An 8,134-nucleotide genomic window follows, 5' to 3' on the forward strand; every position below is an offset into this window, starting at 1 on the left:
GGGAGAAAGAGAGAGAGAGAGAGAATAATTTACACCTTCATTTGGTAGGTTAGCAGTGTTAAAGGTTAAAATGAATACAAATATCAAGAAAAACACCTAGGCCTAATTCAAAAACTTATCTTTACCGATGACTCCGAAGCGTGCAGTAACGTGCTAAATTCTTCATCCGAAATAAAAAGCAACTTAATAATAATTATGCAAAGAGAAGTGCACCATTATAGATGTGTACTATGGAGACGAATCTCCCAAAGCAAATAGACAGTCCTGTTCCATGTCATTACGACTGTAACAGCAGATCACTAACTATCGACTGTGTAACTAATTAATGGAAGTTGTTCTTATTTAATCTGAGATACTACTGCGTGTTATTTAACCCTATCTGTACGCCCTGGGGTCATTTTGTACCCCCGGGGTTGTATTCTTCACATTTTAAAATACTTCTAGAGCGAAGATCTCCTTGAAACTTTCAGTATTTCTCAAACATTTTATCAGACTGCTATGCAAAGTGTACAGATCGTATTAACGAGTAAATTTCCTCTTTTGGAAAGTGGTGGCACTGAGTTCCCCACGTCGTATGGATACGACAGTAAAACGCGACGTGTGAATGGGGTTAATCTAAGATACTACTGAGAGATTGTTTATCTTCAAATCACTAAAATGGGTGTGTGTATGTTGAGAGTACGTATCTGAATATTATAATAATAATATGATTTTACGCGTTCACCCCTGACATGACATTGCACTCTTGAGAACGTGCTCAATGACACCTTTAATAATTCTTTTATCAACAATTCCCAATTATCCGCTCGTTATCGGGAAGTCTTTGTCCAGTAGGAAAGTCTTAAAAAGCATAGTTTTCCTCGTTCCTTGGTCACGACTCATGAGGCCTATTAGAAAAATTGTGATCGATTTGACATGGCAGTAGATGTTTTAAGCCCCCCCTCCCCCCGATTAATATTGGTGTAAGTTTATTACTTTATTTATTGGCGCCTGCACTAGACCCACCAGGCTGTCCTGATGAGCAGGACAAAACTCTTATTATCTCGCGTAGCGAAGCCAGACATTTAGAAATAGGTCGTCATCAGAGCCTTAGACATAATCTATATACATGTATATAAAAGTGGACTTGGGAGGCTTTGTGCACAAACTCCTCCCTTATTACCTAACCCACACCTTTGAAACTTTGCAGGCGTCCACAGCATCCATGTTGCTAGGACCTAACTTTAAAAAATCCACGCAAACTGCTTTCCCCGATTTTTCCAAAATACTTTGTTTCGTCCACACAGAGTTCTAGCATTTCAAAGCAGTTGAATTCAGTGTTCAAGACATATAAGACTTCCGTTCACATGCTGTGCGCACTTAACCCACAATGACTTGACGATTAGATCGTTGATCGAACGGGGTACTCAGCTAGTAATATTATAAAGCTACACCGAAATACCATATAGGGGGTGGGGGGGGGGGGGCTGATTCTACGTGATGGCATTGTGTTAGTGTTTGTTAACTTTCTACTGATAATATGCTATCGGAACTTCAAAACGGTGAGAAAAATGTGGCAAGTAAATTTTGTAATAATGTTCACCGTCGGTGCGATTGTGTTCATGAAGAAAATGAATGTACTTGGAGATTTCTGAACGTGTGTGTCTTCAAGTTCAAGTTGTTGCTGTCTGCAGTTCTCCACGAGCTACAAAACAGTAGGGTGGATGGTCTTCTCACAGTCCGGACTTTGTGAAAACAGATTTCTTTTTTCTGGGGTTCCGCTCATTAAAACTTTACATATAAGACCCTCAAACAAATGACGAGTTGAAAGAGATTACAAGTTGAAAGAGAGTATATTGCTGATCAAATTCACTACATCGACCACCACTGAAATATTCGAGCGATTCTCAGCTTTCAAAAACAACTGCATAAACTTTACGGTTGAATAACATTGTTTGAATCTCTAAGCGTGATCAACTTTTTAAAAAAGAAAACTGTGATGTCAAGTGTTATTATAATAAATTTAAACTTTGATGCAGAAATTCTATGAAATGTGGCATGTGTTGCAAATTTCGGCATCATTTTTGTGTTTTCAATTTAAAAAAATAAATTATATTGCAATTTCTACTGCTTTGTTAAAATGCTGCCATTTCAAAAGGCCAAACTGAATGTGACAATAGTCACTTTTCACGCACTGTCACAGCGTTGAATGTTGTTATTGCAATAAAATTCTGATATAAGTAATTAAAAAGTATTCAAGCTATTTGCGTTTTATTTTCAGACATTTTTTTTCGGCCACCTTGTGTATTCTGCAGTCGTTGAGGACCAGAACTATGTATCTGCGACTCGTGACAAGTGTGAATCTGCTCTTTGCAAAACAATAGAGGACAAAGCTCAAGAAGTAAAGAGACAATAAATTCCCTTCAAGAGACTGTTGAGAAAGCAAGTCACAGGATCTGGTTGAAGAGAGAGGAAGCTTGCGGGAACGAATCCTGATGATAGTTGACAGCTGACTGGGAGTGCCCACTTGAGAGGTCGGTTCTCGAAAAAAAAAAAAAACATTCGCCAACCGATCACTCGAGTCGTCGCCTGAAAACAAAAGCGTTTGTTTATGGTCACTTTTAAGCTCAAGGGGAGCTATCCCGAAAAATTCTGTTTGAGAAAATCGAAGGTAACGTTTTTGCCCCTTGGTTCAGTTTCTTTAAAAGACAAGGAGAGTTTTCTCTACAATAAAACAAATATACACACCAATGAAACCAAACTTCTCTAATAGGTAGGGCAATGCCCACTTTTGGTGTAGATCAAGATTTCTGGAAACCCTCGAAATCTGGGTAAGCCGGCTTGTCCTTAAAAGCGACCATTTTGAGGTCGGGCGATTGGTTTGTGCCACGATGGTCCCTTTGCACTCTCAATGTAGATAGCAAACCGAACCGAACTGAACCAATCGTGCCCATGGGCACTGGGTATAAGACATACAGTCAGACTAGCAAGGAGACCTCACATCGGTTAGTTTTAAAAGTTTTAGTAGAGGTTTTACGGCGCTCGCAACTGCACAAGGTCATATGAGCGCCAGGAGATTAGACGTGTTACAAGAGAGTGTCGAACATAAAAAAGAAGATAGGAAAGAAGAAGCAAACCACACCAGAGCACCCGCCAACCACCCACACATCGTTGAGGGGGCTCGGTTCGTCACAAAAGCTGTAGAGAGGAAGGGCCCGAAACAGCGACGCGTTCTCTCCTGATAATCTATAGATCTTAATGCTTGAGTCCGGGATACGGAGCTTTCGACTGTGAGCAGCTCATAAAGCTGTTTCAAACTTTTTCTTTTTTTTTTTTTGGGGGGGGGGGAGAGGAAGGGGTAAATGTTTTACGGCGCTCGCAACTGCAGAAGGTCATATGAGCGCGTGGGACACGTTAAACATTTTCAGTTTGGTAGGAATTTGAATTTTCTCCCTGATGGCGGCCGAAGCCTACTCTTATCAATTTTGGACCACCAAGGGATCTTTAACGAGCGCAACGTGCACACGGGACCTTCGAGATTTTTCGCTCTTCTCCGCGGAGGGGCCAAAGGGGAAGGGGTAGGGGGCTGAAAATGGAGACGGAAGCAGACGACAGAACATGGTTAGAGAGATGGAAAGGGGGTGAAAAGAGAGTATTTTAGAGATTTTGTATTGGTTAAGAAAACGAAGGTTAAACAGACGCCTTTAGGGGGTCCACAAAATTCACTAGCGCCGTTTCACATATGCCGAATATTATAATTTAATGGAACAAGTATTTTTAAAAAGTTTTGTGTTTCACGGCACTTGCAACACAATAAGGTCATATAAATGCCGCAGATTAGAGGTGCTACAAGAGAGTAACAAACACTAAAAAGAAGGAGGGGAGATAAGGACGATAGATGTTTGATAGAAAAGAAGAAGCAAACCACACCAGAGCACCCGCCAACCTCCCACACAAGTACTTTGAGATGGTGAAATATGTTTGCTGTATATTGTGATGAAATCTTTCACGTAAAGCTACTCCTTGACAAATTTGGACCATACTTAGAAAAAAGAACTACCAGCCTTTGAAAACCATTGTTACGAGAGGAACGCCTGGTCATCACATTAAGGTAATGTATGAATGAATAAATGGTCGCTTTTAAGCACAAGGGGGCTATCCCGAAAAATGCTGGTTTGAGAAAACCGAAGATAAAATTTTTGGATCCTTTTAAAAAACAAGGAGAGTTTTTCTATAACCAACCAAATATACACACCAATGAAAGCAAACTTCTCCTATAGGTAGGGCAATGTCCAATTTTGGTCTAGGTCAAGATTTCTGGAAACTCCCGAAATCTGGGTTAGCCTGCTTGTCCTTAAAAGCGAGGTTTCTATCTCTTCCGCCGACTAACTTTCAGGTTCACATCAGAGTTGTTTTAGGCAACATAAGATGCATCGCAAAAGAACATAAAGAGTAGATAAACAATTAAATTGGTTTAAAAAGTGTATGTGTACTCTTGTGCTTAATGTTGTTTAAAAAATAACAAATAATAATTTCCTTACAAAAGAAAAGCATGCGACGATGAAGAAACAGAAAACAACAAATATAGGAAATCAATAAATATTGGAATTATGAAAGTCGATGTTTATTAACATTAAGTAGGTAGTGGATCAAGAACCTTCAAAGCCACCCAAACAACCCAAACCCAAGTAGGTGTATAGTTTGGAAACATGTGAAAAGATAGGCCTACTGTCTGTCTATGACCAGATAAGTAATGCTCAAGTATTTTAATATACTAAAGAAACAAATTATAAAGCTCAATTCAACTTTGGAAAAGATTTTTGTTCAATCTTGGAAGACAATTCAATAACAGATAAACATGTACACAACCATTCATTGTAATTTTGTGTGTCCTGTAGCTGTGCTGTGGCGCTCGAGGCGTCATGTAGCTAGCTGTGCTGTGTCCAGTGTCCTTTGGGTTTTTTTTGTAAAGTGTTTTACTGCGCTCGCAACTGCATAAGGTCATATGAGCGCACGGGACACACCTAATATTTTCAGTTGGTAGGAAATTTTGAATTTTGCACGGGTGGCGGCCGAAGCCTACTCTTATCGATTTTAGACCACTAAGGGATCTGTAACGTGCGCAACTTGCACAGGGGCCCTCCGAGATTTTTCGCCCTTGTCCGAGAAGGCTAGGTGTAGAGCTTTCCTACCAGAAAATCAGGGGTGTGGCTGTAAGACAGCAGTAAGAAGAAGCGAAGGAGTAGCAGTAGAAAGGCTGCAGAAAGAATCAGGAGCCCAGAGGAAGGGGCAAAGAAGGTGAGGGGGTGGGGGCAGAAAGAGGAGACGAAAGCAGACGACAGAACATTGCTAGAGAGCAGGAAATGAGGTGAAAGGAGACACATTTAGAGAAGAAAATGTTTCGTCGCTCCCTGGATTCGAACCCGGGACCTTTTGAATGAGAGGCCAACAACCTTGACCTCTAGGCCACGAAAGCCCCCTGAAGTTTTCTAACATAAAGATGAAACAATAAATTATAAAACTCAATACAACTTTGGAAAACATTTTTGTTCAATCTTGGAAGACAATTCAATAAAAGATAAACATGTACACAACCATTCATTGTAATTTTGTGTGTCCTGTAGCTGTGCTGTGGCGCTCGGGGCGTCATGTAGTTAGCCGTGCTGTGTCCAGTGTCCGCTCAACTGTGTGTCTTCGCCAGCCGCTATGTCACACATTCACGAGTCGAGCTTTTTTTTTAAACTGTATTTTTGTGTGTGTTTTTTCAGATTTTTTTGGGGGTGGTTTGTTTGATTATTAAAAAGCAACAATTTGGAGTAGATCTATTTCTCGTTAGTCTTATGGTACTTTTGTCAATGACGATAATTGGTCGCTTTTAAGCGCAAGGGGGATATCCCGAAAAATACTGTTTTCTGCCCTTCCTCCCAGCCCCCCCCCCCCCCCCCGATTTTGCCCCCTCCTCTGGGCTCCTGACTCTTTCTGCAGCATTTCTACTGATACTACTTGCCTCCTTCGAACTGCTGTCTTTCTGCCCCACACCTGATCTTAGGGTAGGCAAGATCTAACACTTAGCCTTCTCGGATAAAGGCAAAACATCTCGGAAGTTCTGTGTGCAAGTTGCCCACGTTAAAGATCCCTTGATGGTCCAAAATCGATAAGAGTAGGCTTTGGTCGCCACTCGGGTAAAATTCGAAATTGATCCTCATAAACTGAAGATGTTTAATGTGTCCCGTGCGCTCATATAACCATATGCAGTTGAGAGCACCTAAAACAATTACCCCCAAAATAATCATATAAATATGTATATTTTAGGTGGCTTCCATACCTTAAGCGTCACTGGAAATTGGAAATTTACATTTTGTCTTTAAGTAAAATCTACACAGCATAGTGTTCTTAAATTTAAATTAACATACAAGGTGTTGGGCCAAACAATTAAAACCACCAAACAGGTGGAAAAAATGCCGGTTTCTTCAATTTCATTATTCTGACGAGCGCCTGATTTCACCACTAGGCCTCACCAGGGCTTCTTTTTTTGTCTAGACCGGGACTTTCGGTTGCAGGATCGGAAAGAAAGATAGATGGGCAGAAGACGCAACAATGACGGACAAAAGATTCCACCTCTACTCTAAGCAGTTGGTGCCAATGACGTGTGACTTGCATCCCACTTTAGGTGTTTTACGTCCTCATCGACACAATTTAGGTCGTTTAGGAGGCGTACTTCTAATCCCGCCTGTCGTCAGGGCTACCCCGGGCTAAAAGTGATATGGTAAAATAGTATAGGTTTAGTTTTAGTTTTAGTAAGGCTTTACAGCGCTCGCAACTGCCTAAGGCCATATGAGCCCCGAGGACTGAATGTCAACAGAGAAGAGCAAACGGGGAATCAGGCTTACTCTGCTCACCTCTTTAGCCTCAACAGTACAAAGTCTGCCTCGACTAATAAAGCACCCTGGAAATAGCAGTTCCCAATAGAGTGACAAACATACAAAAGAAGTAGAGAAAAATGACGATAGTAAGGAAGAGGAAAGTAAAGCAGCAGTCCCCGCTATGTTGTTCCGGCATAGTATGAGCATGCCATTGGCAAATCAGCCCATTTACAATTCTACTGTACATAAGGTCATGTTAATATTCCCCCTTCGGGAATGGCCTAAAGACACTTCAGTCAGCCTAACCAAACCATAAAGCCTCCGACGTCACCAACCAACCCGGGCTGAGAGTTGAGAGGGATACAACATACCGGCAGAAAGACCGATATGCTCAGGGATAGAGAACAAAGTATTGGGCCACGCAGACAAAATTAAGGGGAAAACCCAGTCCGGAGTAGCGATTGCCAGCAACCTGCTCATATAATCATTGTCTGTCCTGTATCGATGATAATTAGGTAAATGAGCAAATTGTAAAAGTGCACCCTTCCCTGCAGAAGAATATGATATGGCTGTGGACAGTTGTATGGCTCTTTTCGTCTACGCATGAGGTCAATTTGGCTTAAGATGGTCTCAAGGTTGTCTTCATGCAGCTTCTTTCACGGCTGATTATTCCTATGTTTGAAGCGAAGATTCTGTCGCTGTGCTTGCATGTCAGTGAGGTGGATTGAAGTATACTATACTGTACTGTAAAATCTCAAGATACAAGATGTGCCAACAAAGAGATGCAACAAAATCATTTCTCGGCCTCTGCTTAAATGGAGCAACTTATTCCCGATCTCTTCCCATATCCAAGATCTGGACTTTACAAAATTGTTATTACATGTATCGGAGAAATATTTATGGTTCGAAAAGTCAACAGTTTTGTCTTGTCTCAAGAAGCATCGTATGCCAACCAAGGGATGTAACAAAATAATTTCTTGACCTCGGCTTCAATGTAACAATTAATTGCTGATTACTCCCCCTGCTTGATACGTGTCCAGAATTTCGGACATAACGATGTTATAGAAGTCAACTACATGTACATCTTTGTTGGGCGTGTATGAGGAGCCGTGCGTTTGCATGTGTGTGAGTGTGTGTGTGTGTGTGTGTGTGTGTGTATGTGTGTGTGCACGCGTGTGTTTGTGTTTGTGTGTGTGTGTGTGTGTGCACGTGCACGCGTGTGTTTGTGTGTGTGTGTGTGTGTGTGCATGCGTGTGTTTGCATGTGTGTGTGTGTGTGTGCACGTGTGTGTT

The sequence above is a fragment of the Aplysia californica genome, unplaced genomic scaffold, assembly GCF_000002075.1.
Source record: "Aplysia californica isolate F4 #8 unplaced genomic scaffold, AplCal3.0 scaffold00414, whole genome shotgun sequence".
NCBI classification, from domain to species: Eukaryota; Metazoa; Mollusca; class Gastropoda; order Aplysiida; family Aplysiidae; genus Aplysia; species Aplysia californica.